At 36.1% G+C, this 12,843-nt stretch overlaps 1 protein-coding gene across 1 annotated transcript in view; it reads right to left on the bottom strand.

Annotated features, from left to right (window-relative positions):
* Window positions 1-12,843, bottom strand: part of LOC131428770 (homeobox protein 10) — a 154,700-nt gene that overhangs the window by 33,735 nt on the left and 108,122 nt on the right. The gene's annotated exons all lie outside the window — the stretch shown is intronic.

Raw genomic sequence — 12,843 nt, 5'->3', positions numbered from 1 at the left:
AGATGTCATAAACTTGGAATGTCATATTTAATTATTACCCGATTTTAACCTATTGTGGATCTACAATCGTGCATCGAGTTAAACAGTGAGCCGGAGTGTCAACTTACGAGAAGGTGGTGGCTCCAAATCGTGGTGAAATAAGTCGTTGAAGGCCCTGACGAAGTATGATGACGTGGTACATAATGAAGAATCCTAATTCGCGGCAGACTTCAATCGTCTTTCTGGACAAGAATATATTATCTAATAAAATGTTGAAGCTCGCCCATTTCTAACGATTCAGTCTTTCTATGCTCTGCATGTTTATTGGACGCTCTTTCGAAACGTATTATTTATTAAATATGAATTAAATTTAAATTGTTAAAATTTAAGTTGGGTGTTCAGTAACAAGTGATGACTTTTCAGCTATGTGTGATTTTGATTAGTTAGAAAAAAGTGACAACTAGTTTTACCAACTAATTTTTACGAAACTTAGGAGAACACTAAAAAATCATTTCCAGAAAAAAAACAACAACTTGGCCAACTTGGCATTGGCTTTTCTAAAGATTTATTTAAAATTAAAAACTTTCTGTTAAGTCAGAGCTTAGAATTTCTTTTTGTAAGAGAATACAAACATGCAATATATTTATTACACTTCGTCTGGACTTCTTAAGCAATTCAATTTGATAACGTGATTATTGTTTGGTTTAAGAAATCAAACTCTGGGCTCATGAGTAAAGATAATCAATCGTGTTTTTGCCACATTTAGTGCAATTTTCTATTTTTCAGGTAATAACTAAAATTGTTCAAGCTTATTTGCAGGCGACTATAGTTCACTTAAAGATGTCCACCTGACATAAGTCATCGTCGCAGAATAGAGATTTCTCACAACCAAAGAATTTAACTGAGGAATGTAAAGCGGCCCTTACACGTGACAATATAATTGTCAATCCAAAGTATTGTCAATACCGTCAATCCAATTGGTATGGTAACTTGAGTCCGCGTTTTTCGAAAAAATCAAGCGTTTGGAGTTCTAAATATTGCAACTGAATATCGAAACATTGAGAGAAAAGGTCATTGTACATATTTAACTGTTTCCTCTCTGGAGAGAAAGTATTGTAGGATTGATGAGCAGTTTTGATTTTTTGACAATATTTTCGTCAATCCAATGAAGTTTCCACTACACGATCAAAAGTATTGTCAACACTCCTTGTATTGACAATAATATTGTCTCATGTAAGGGCAGCTTAAAATGTAATATTTCTAAAAATTTTAAATTTCTCACTTATTGATTCAAGTGTGTAGATCAGTTGATTAATGTTTTGCTATTTTTGCCTTTCTCATATAGAAAGGCTATGCAATCACTGTGAAAATCGAGTTTTTAACCGAGGCCCGGAGGGCCGAATGTTATACACCATTCGACTCAGCTCGACGAACTGAGCAAATGTATGTGTGTGTCCGTGCATGTGTATGTGTGTGTGTATGTATGTAACAAAAATATGCACTCACTTTTTTCGAAGTTGGCTGAACCGATTTTCACAAACTAAGATTCAAATGAAAGGTCTCATGGTCCTATAGCCTGCTTTTGAATTTCATCCCGATCCTACTTCCGGTTCCGGAGATACTCACTTTTTTCAGAAAAGGGCTAAACCAATTTTCACAAACTAAGATTCAAATAAAAGGTATTTAGCAGGTCACATAGCCTGCTATTGAATTTCATTTGGATCTGATTTCCGGTTCCAGAGTTACATGGTAATATATGAGCCTTAGAGAAAAAGTGTGCATTCAATTTTTTCTGAAACAGTTCAGCCGATTTTCACAAAAAAAGCTTCAAATGAAAGGTCTTACAGTTTCCTAAAAATTTCTAGAACATTTCACCCAGATCCGACTACCGGTTCCGGAACTAAGGCGTGAGAGTGAAAAATTACCAATTTCATTAGTATTTTTTCACAAACGATGGTTAAAAAACAGGTACAAATCCCATAAAACTGTCTGATAAAATTTTTCTAGTTTGCAGAGCTTGTTAGTTTGTAAGCATAAAAGCATAATCCGGCACTACTGGTCCCCCTTTTCCTGTTCCGGAAGCACCGAAAGTGGTGCAGAAAAACTTTCAAAAAATAAAACTCACTTCGATTTCTCTGTGATGCTTGAACCGATTTTCTCATACCTTGATTTGAATTAAAGCTCATATTATCTTTAAAGCTACTGTGAAATTTCATCCGGATCCGACCTCCGCAGATACAGGGCGATGAGTGTCAAAGTTTTCAAATCGCCATATAGAACGACAATACGTACACCGAAAGAAGACGAAATCACAAAACAAACGATGCGTGCTTCGTTCTATTTCGTACACGCTATGAAGAAATCGAAACGGTTACGGATGTCTGCTACTAGTGTGTAATATTGGTAAAAGACTATGCTACGGCTGACAAAAATTGTAGCTATTTTATAATCAGTACGACCGAAAGAGTAAAAGAATGCCAATGAATTCAAATTTATTTAAAAAACATGAAATTTTCACATCCGTTAGTGCAGTAATACCGTGCCGGTGGTGTAATGATGTCAATAATAATAATAAAAGTTATAATCCTACTACATGTTTTATGATGCTGATTCGTGCTGTTTAGCTTGACTTACATATGCAGAAGTAATAGAAATGCAGGTTCGCTTCGTTTGTTAGATTTCGTTTAATTGATTTAATCGGAATAGAGCTTGATATAGTAAGTCTAGGTTTAACTAGGTTCAAAACTGTTCCAATTTTTAGGTCATATTTGTTGCTGGCAAACAAACCAACTTCGGCTATATCGGTCATCTGGAAGAATTGGAAATGGTGATTCCCAATTCGCATGCAATATCGGACCTCTTCTTTCGAAACTGAACTAAAGCATATTCAGTGTAATTTCGGTTGTAATTGAGTTTAGTTTTAAATTTAGGTCGCAATTCCACTCTTTAAATTTTAAAATACGAAAAATTTAGATCGATATAAATACTAGTCAAGTCTAGTTTCTAGTCGGAATATTTTAGTATTGCATATTCTTATTCTTATTGTTTCAGTTTCTACTCTTTTATTTTCGAATTAAGAAAAATTTAGAACGATATCTCACGAATTTTTAATACTTTTTGCTTAATTTTTAGTCTAAATACTCTTCAATGTAATTTCCATTGCAACTAAGTTTAGTTTGAGATTTAACTCGGAATGCCACTCGTTGAATTATGTATTTGCCCATTCCGATTATTTTGCCTAAAATTAAAATAGATTCCGAGAATGGTTTCTATTTAAATTCTCAACTTTTTTTTCGTATTGAAAGAAGGTAAAATTCGATGTTTGAAATTTAATTCCAATACTAAGCTTCTTTAGTTTCTAAATATATTAGTATTGAATATTCTTATACTTCTTCTTCAGTTTCCAGTCAGAATACTCTTCAATGTAATTTCTATTGCAGTAGTACTTCAAACGCGTTTAGTAATAAAAATTTCCTTTTGTCTTAAAACTGTTATTTCATTCGCCGTAAGTTCACGATCTTCAAAAAGACATGTTTAGCAACTTTCGATTTGAAATGGTTTGATAGTCCCTTTCCAGGTTTGATAGTCCCTTTTCCAATTCTTCAGATACACTTCACACATTCCAGTAAACCTATAAAAACGATGAATCACACAACGAAGGTTGCTTTGAGATTTGGTTTAAGAAATGTTTCTGTCACAAAAGCAACATGGTTGAACATTGAGAAATTTATAAAATTCAGATCATCATCATCAATGGATTGTTGTTTTTTAGTGGTTCAAGACCAAGTCCAGTTAGCCTCATTTGTACCTGTTAAAATAAATTCCATGGGTGCGATTTATTAATTTTAGTTGGGTTGACGTAAAGCCGCCATAACTAAGTTCAGTTTTGCAATGACTGAGCGGAAACATATATTTGGAGAAGCCAAATGAATGAAAAACTAACAGAAAAGGTGATATATTGGAAAAAGATACTCTCAGAGACTGGCCTCGAACCTGCGTTCTTATGCATTCCATGCATACGCGCTACCATTTCGCCACTCTGAATCTTATTATAGTCACTCTAAAACGCCAGTCAGACATAGTAGAACGGGTGGTTTCTTTTTCGATTTCTAAGCTTTCGATAATTTTAGTATTGAAAGAAAGTAAGAATCGATGCTTGAATTTGAATTGAAAATCTAAGATGTACAGTTTCTGGTCAGAATATCTTAGTAATGAATATTCTTTTTCTTTCTCAGTTTCTAGTCTGAATATTCTTCTGTGTAATTTCTGACAGTAGCTGTCGTCTGATCTACTGATTTTCTTTTCTCGGGTAAGGGCGTGTTCAAACGGAAGAAGATGTCCACTACTCCAAACCCGTTAATTTTTCAAATTCGTATAGAAGACAATGGAAGAAAAAGTGGAAAACGAAAACTTTTTTTATTTTTTATATTTCGATTCTAGAGGCTTTAACCACATTTAAAGAAATACAACGAAGTATTTTATAATGCCGGGGATAAAAAATTCGCTTAACCATGATAAATCGTATGAAAATCGCATAACTTTGAACACTCGCATAAACAACGCAAAACCAAGGAGAAAAAAATATGGACAGATGTCATAAAAAATCATGAAATCATGAAATCAATTCAGTGAAACAGCTCAGGAGCGAACTATCCATCTCTAAAAAAAGAGTGTACTTGTCTGGATTTTTTATGTGTATTATTTATTGCAATATAAATTCAATTTAAATCGATAAGATTTAATTTGAGTGTACAATCACAAGTAACAACTTTTTAGCCTTAGTATATACACGATTTGGTTATTACCATTAATATATCATTCGTTTCCACCCGAGTTGGCGGAACATACCATAACTGGCTTGCAAGACCAGCGCCGTATACATTGGCGCAGGTCTTGCAAGCCAGTTATGGTATGTTCAAGCCCCGAACTGAAAGAAGTGCAAGTAGAGGATCGTAGAACCCCCCAGCCATGTATTTTTTCTGTACGCTAAAGTATCAGCTGCGAAGTCTGTTGAAACAGAAGGAGGTGTAGTAGACACAGTAAAATTATATGAATACTTCCGACGACTTGAATCAATCAATATCAATATAAGGTAAAATTTTAGCAGTCCACTATTAGTGATATGACCGAATTTTTAGAGACAAATCTAGAATGCAATAGAAAACACTTAGTTCAAGATGCAATTATTGAGAATTGCATTTTGTTTACACTCAAATGATGAATCAATCCTCAACATATATTGCTTTAGATGTGTAATATATGTCGGATTCAGACATCAATGCACAGTAAATTAAATATGATACAACTGCACTATTCGCTGTAAGAGATCGTTGCGAAAAATCGTCTTCAACATCAAGCTGCTACTATTGGACAAGTGTAATTGACAGTTTGCCCGCTTTGTTTGTTCCTCTCTCTCTCTCTATCTCTCTCTAATGACTAATAATTTTCCATCAATTGTAAAGTGCCCTACTTGTTTTCCTAGGTTTGGCCCATAATTTACCCTACTACTGCTATTTTTAATTGCGTGCGCCCGCCCCATCAATCGAAAGCCAAATGCATTCAAACACATACAGACCCGTGCGTCACACTGTTCTTCCGTCGCACAGCAGGTTTACAGCAATCTAGAGCTAGCCGCTGGAAAAAGCATGAATATATTGATGAGGTGTTGAAACAGTTTAGGGTGTTAATTGTAACATATGTGCCATCGGTCGTAAATACGTCAATACAGATGAACGAGAGACCGTTCGAAAGCAGACCCCGGTCAATTCTTGGGTGAACCGTTCGGCGTGCATCGCATCGGTGGGTCCAAAATTTCGAGCTACGCGCATTATTTATGGTGATAATCCGAGTCCCGTAAGCGATCCAGCAGAGAAAAGGCACCAGGCCGCCAGACGACGACACGTGGTGTTCCGGATGGGTTTCAATTGAACGGAAAAGCAATGGTAACAAATTGGCTGGCTTGATGGCTGGTCGTTTACGAGAAAGGCCATCGGTAGGCAGTCGTGATTACGTCTTTAAATAAATAATTAGGCCAGGATTTGTCGCACATTAAATCCAAAACTTTACGATCAATATCGAAACAATAAACAGCTTCTCGTTAAATTTATGACGCGCTCAACATATTGGTCCGAATTTTGCTGACCCCACCGTCATCAGCAGTGGAGGAACAGAACCGTCCAGCTCAATGTTCGATCTAAACACGAGTAGCAACATAACCTCCAAAAGCTAGGATGCTGCGCTCCCCGGCAAGACGGAAGCCAAAGCGAATAGAAAAATCAATAACGATGATTCGTCGGTTCTTATGTACAACATTTTCCCTCGGCCGTATCTCAAAAGGCCTTAGTGGAAACATCTGATGCTTCGGAACGAGAGAATATACACTGGGTGAATATTAAATTTGTAAATTGTATATTAAAACTTCCAATAATTATTGCCTCGTATTGCCTCATCCTACGTCGGTCCCTGGGAGGAGCGGTGTTTATAGCTTCGAGGATTACAGTGATTATAAACATGCTATGAAGTACAAAAAAAAACTTTGCACTTCGCCTGAACCAGTAGCCAGCCGCAGCTTTTGGGGGGTTGTTGTATTTTTTTTTCTTTCACTGTCGACAGATTACCCTAGAACGTAGGCGATTTTCTTTAGTACGAGGGTGTTTATTGTAACATATGCGTACATAATCCGAGAATAATTCCGAATAATGTCTTTTGCTGAGACAAAAATTGAATATACATGCAGGAACTGAGATCGTATAGAATTTGTTCTCAATTCAATTTGAATAAAACATTGATTTGAAGATTTCGTAACTTTTTCAAAGAATTGCAGAATCTTCCCTGTAAATATTATATTTTATGCAGATATCAGACTGTAGTCGTAAATAAAAATGACGAGCAAAGGGTTGTGTTTTTTTTTTGTTCCCAATTTAATTATCATTCTGATTAAATGAAACACCGTCGGGCTGGATCGTATATTTTCTTAGCTCATCCACCGTCACTGATTTTTTATACAGTCCTTTTTGATATCTAGAAGATCCTGCCATTCTTCCACAGTTTTTTTTCACTCACTGGCCTGATTGATATCAAGTGGCGAACCGGGGTGACTTGCTACGACAAGAAGGGTGAAATTTTACGCTTTTGCACTATTGTTTCTTCTTTATTTGGGTCCAGCAATTAAGAAAAATTAAAAAATTATGACAACTGCCGCAGTTATCCAGCCGTTGCCGCGCGGATTCTCCTATTACTTTTATCACAATCTTGGTTTACCTTGTAAGAAACATGCTTCTGTGAGCTGACCGTTGCAAATTACTCTGCGAGATGTGTCTTTTTGATAGCATCCTGGCTGTCAAAAGGGTGAAGGGTGTTTTTGTCTTTATCTACAAAAAGGTTATGGGATTGCTGGAAAACGCGACTATTGGTCGGAATTCTGGAGACTCCTAGTCCTACATACCATTCGACTCGGCCCGAAGTGTTGAACATTTTTGTATCCGGTCTTTTTATACGAAGCTGGATGAACTGGATGATCGCGCATTGTTCTAGTTTGAAGAAAAATTGGCAGACACATCCAGTTCTGGAGATACAATCGTATAAGTTACGTAACCGAAACACCGCACTTTTTTATACACACTCAATTTTTATTATTATATGCCTGATACGCTATCGTCAATCTCAGATTCGTTTGAAGCTACGATGATTAAACTCCAAAACCAAGTGCCAAAGTATTTTTTTCATTGTAACAAATCGTTCTAAAAACCTATTTGACAATTTGCAGTATCGGTCGCGATTTGTGCACGTTGATTTAAACAGTTTAATAGTTAGAATTTCAGTGTAAAAGACAAATTACGCACTGGTCAATGAAAACGATTCAGAAGGTGAGAAAATGGGTTCTTCATGAAGGTGAATGAGATTGACCTTGAGTAAAGTTTTGCTTTTTCGATTTGAAATAAAGGGTTTTCCACTCCAAATCGTGACAAAAGATGGAAAAAAAATATTTTGAGAATTGCAAAAACTCGCGGGGGGACCCTGGATAACCATCGACATAAACTGCAAAGAAATGATGCTGCGTATTTAGTGGGATTGAAAGGTGTTTTGGACTAAGAGCTTCTCAAACCAGGGAAAACCATAAATACTAATCACTATCGACTGAAAATGAATGCGCCACAGAGAATAGACATCCAAGTAGAGAACTCAATGTGCGTAAGAAATTTGTTGTTTGGTAAAGTGATTACCAAGTAGCAACTCGCCTAGAACATGTTTTGAGCAGGTCAAAATCGTTTATGGGCGCTTGCGCTCGAGCTTGCATACAATTTTAATTCATGCGTACAAAATCGTACGCAATAGTGACAATTATTACTAGACGTTACTGAGTCAGACTCACAACGCCAATAGCCATTTCTACGAATGAGAAATTCCGTTGAATGAGTGATTTCCCCGGAGGTAGTTTAGCCTAAAATTTCGCTTAGTTCTGAAACATAGAATGAATTGCCAAACTGATCAATAATATAATCGATAACTTCACACTTAAAAAAAACCCTGTGATTTTACATCTTATTAGATGCACATAAATGGAGCGTCGCAGTTCACGCAAATTTGCGTGGAAGAACATTTAATACTGTGTCTAAAACTCCAGACATGAAATTCATTTAAATTAAAAAAAAGAATACTGATTGCAACCGCGCCGTGACTTGAACCGACAATCATTGGATCGCAAGTACGTCTGTTAATCAACTGAGCCACAGAAGCATGCATTTGCTTGGTTGGTAAAAGGTGCATTTAAAGGCATACAGTCGCACCTACTAGCAGAATGCAAGTTACAGTCGAAACCAGTAAAATTCAAGTTCATCTAGCATTAAGTCAATACAAATAAAATTTTCCGTCATTTGACAAATTAGGTCTTTATGAATTACATCGTATGAGGGATTAAGTCACCTGTAAAATTCAAATTTTTTGGAGTGTTGTTCTACAGGCCATCTTCAAATCGTGGACACGTCGTTATTTTGGTTCACTCTCTGGACTTCGCTGGAGTATGTTGGAAGCCTGAATCCACTCTAAACATCATGATGGTGTGGAAATCAAGAGGCGGGTGAGTTTGGAATTAAATACCACATCAGCGCCTGTGAGCCTCGTATGAGGCCCAATAGGAGATTGCTGGTAGCTATTATCTTTCTCCGGACAGTACCAGCCTATAGGCCGTGTGGAATCCGGCGGCAAAAAAATGTAGCTAAAAATAGATCCACTGGGTTCCTACCTCCATGTTATAAAAGATCACAATTGCAGAAGCTTCTTTTTTTTCCGAAAAAGATTCCGAATTTTAAATGTTCCAAGAGATGTTTTCCTGTTTATTCTTTCGAGCTTTTAATAATAGGCTACTCTGGAAAAAATATTTTTCTTCTTTCATGTTATTTCTTGTACTTCATACTCTATAGGTTATGGTGAGCTAAAATCTTACGCGTTTCACATCAAAGCAAAGTCTTGGCATTACATTCCTTCTGTGGAATTTGGCCTTTCTGTTTCAACAGACTTCGCAGCCGATTCTTAGTGTACAGAATCATTGCATGGCTAGTACTATGGATCCTACTGACACTAAGAATCTTTCCTTCGTTTCGTTATTTGCAGTTTTGTCTACGCCTCTTTTATTAACTTAAATTAAATTAAGAATATAGTTTCATAATTAGTATTCTAAACCATCTGGATGATGGTGAACCCAATTTGTCCGCGCCACTAGTTCGAATATGGCGATTCGTCAGCAATAAAATTGTTCTACTAGAATAATTTGCACATATATTTTCTTACTAAATAAACTGTTTTTATGTTTTCGTGTTTATTATCGACGATTTATATAGCTTGGGTAGGCCTCAGATTCTTCGAATAGTTAAGTCTAATGTTTTTGTGATTCAGACTTCTTGGTTGTCTTAGATAGTTTTAGTTGAAATAGATAAAGTGCCGGGGTGTTTACTGTGATAGGTATGAGAGAGGAGATCTGAGCAAGTTCAACATTATAATTAGAATCATAAGGATGAGAGTAGTTACAAAACACAAAGTTTCACTGTTATATCTATAGAACTTTATTATCGAAGATCATTAAACTAGAGCGATAGTTGCTCGTAAGAATCGGTTCATTCAAAAAAAAAAAAATAATCCGATATAAATTCAAATATTCTTGCTATCATTTTATTGTATCTTTTTAGTAGCACCTTAGCTTAGCACCTTGTATCTTTTTCATAGCACCTTAGCTTCATGTTTCTCTTTCTCGGTAACCGGCTGTCAACAGATTTAGGAAAAAACTGTTAGCTTAATAACCAACATTTCCTTAGAAATTTACCAACGCATTTCGGCTATTCTGAATCAGACGCCTATTATGAATAAGTTATTTCCATTTTCGTAGATAGTTCTTATAAAAAATTGATATCGGGTTTCGAAGTACGATTGGGTTGGTTTCAAATCGATTGACTACCGTCCTGAGAAATTGAACTGTACTTATAAATGGAAATACTACATCATTAAAACATCGCGGAGCTAGGGGTCGTCGTAAATGGGCATTTTTATAGTGTATTTATATATTTTTTTCGTTTTAAGGTCGGCTACACATGAGCGCTTAGTTTACAACCATCGTATGTAGGTTTTATAATAATTATATCGTATTATCTACCAAGATAAATCCTAATCATTTCCTCGCTCAACTAACACCACTTGTGGTGATGCAGAGAATTCCTAGGTCACTAGTAGCAACAAATGTTGAACTAACATTCCTTTTCTTCCAACAGTGACCTGCATGCAATGTGATAGAAACAGGTGGGGCAAACACAACTTTTTTGTGTTAGTGAAATCAACTTTGCTTCAGCAAGCCAAGTAAAACTAAAAACCACGTGCTTGCTTTCGTCACACCGTTCGAACTAGTTGGCATTGAATCAAAGCATGTTCATTTTTCATGTATGTTGTCAAACCAAACTATTTACAAATTTTTGGTTACCAACGCAAGCAAGCCATGTGGTCTGCCCCACCTGTTTATATCACATTGACCTGCATGGGCGTGGCCATCTACGTTATTGATCATTTCATGCTCTAAGTCAGTTTAGGTTGCACGTTGAGCATGACCTACTATTCCCAAGCATCATGCATTGGGTTTAATATGCATTTTCAACTGGTTTCTTATCAATCACAGAAAACTCACGGGCGGTCAACTAAGCTAAGCTAAGTACAAGAGCGCCTGTGGGCCTCGCATGATACGTTTTTTTGGACGTTCAATTGAACTTGATTCGTAAATATCCAAAAAGAGATTTGATTTCAAATGAAATGAAAAGAGTTTTTTGTAGAACGTGTTTGTTTCGATCAATCAATTTATGTGTTTGTTTCAAAGTAACAATTCATTTGCCGAACCCTGAATAATACACAAACAAGAATTAATGATTTAATCTTATAGATTTCAATTTCTTTGATTGTCTTCATAAAATTAAAAGCTGTCAAGTGTATTAGAAAGTTATTGGTTCTCTTAATCCGCTAACCGGCTCTCTAACCTCTCAAAAAATAAGTAGTGGTTCTCTATCTATTGAAAACTACAGACCCTATTGATATTACTGAGGATTGTTAAGGTACTCATTAATACAAAGGATGGAGATGCTGTACTTTACATGTGGATCAATAAGTCCCTCCACTGATACAAAACTGCCAACAAAATTCCTGTATCATATTGTATGAGTCCAAATTTCATGGCAACCTGATGTTTGGTCCAAGAGCTACAGTGATTTAAGTGACGCTAGTCATGATATTCTCAAAACAATGCATTGGAAACAATGTCGTGTGTTGATTGTTCATTGCTCTTGGTGAAAGTAGAACACAGTGGCCACCCAAATAATTACATCGGAAACCGTGGAAAAAGTACACTAAATCGTTTTTGAAACCCGTAAATCAATATTGCATGAGATTGTTGACATCTTAGATATATCATACGGCAATATGTACATTTTTTTTCATGAACATATGTTTATGAAGAAGCTGTTGTAAAAGTGAGTGCCGCGTTTACTCACGGAGAACCAGAACGTCAAGGAGCCGTTGATTCCCAGTGCTGTTCGGAACTGTTTCGCCTAAATAAACCGTCGATATGTGGCCTGGATCCATCACAACACTACAGAGTCAATACGGTCATCAGACGAGTTGATTGCAGTCGGTGATAATCGTCTAAAATGGCCAAGATCGCAAATGTGGCCTCGTAGGGTTTTAACTTCATTATTTTGGGATGCTTGTTAATCGAATATCTTGAAAAAGGTAAAACTATAATAGCAATAGTTTTATATAGGGCATTTCAAATCTTGACATGTTTCAGGAACCGGAATCGAGAGACTGTCACAGTTGCAGTAAGTTTTTAGGGCAGTTAAATAGTTCAAATAGTTTTACAATTTGCTTCGAAAATTTCGTACTTTATTGTGTCGTCAACTATATGAAGGTAGGACATTCTTATTTTTCGCTATCCTAGAAGTCAAGTCCGGATAAAAGTCAACATCATTCAATCGGATAAAAAACAGTTATTTGAATCAAAGTTCAACCGGTTCAGTCACGGTTAGTTTGTTTGGTTATAAGGTAATCGAACCTGTAAACTTGAAGGATTCACAGGCTAGTTTTAAGGAATTGGTAACATTTTCAATACCTACCAACAATAAATTCAATAAAATAATTTTATTCCGAATATTCTTTATAGATACAAAGTCTTTGTCGTAATTAAAGTTGCTAGGCTTACCTTTCATGCTCTATTTAGATTAAAGAAATTGTTCGAAAACAAACGAACCAAGCGAAATCTTACACCTAGGTTGCTTTTGTATATGAAATTCAAGCTAGAAAGGGTATTATTTTAGAATCAGTTGCATCAGACCTACATTG

The sequence above is a fragment of the Malaya genurostris genome, chromosome 2 (genome assembly GCF_030247185.1).
Source record: "Malaya genurostris strain Urasoe2022 chromosome 2, Malgen_1.1, whole genome shotgun sequence".
Lineage (NCBI taxonomy): Eukaryota > Metazoa > Arthropoda > Insecta > Diptera > Culicidae > Malaya > Malaya genurostris.
Note: the sequence above shows the minus strand (reverse complement) of the source record. Positions and strands in the feature narration are given on the sequence as shown.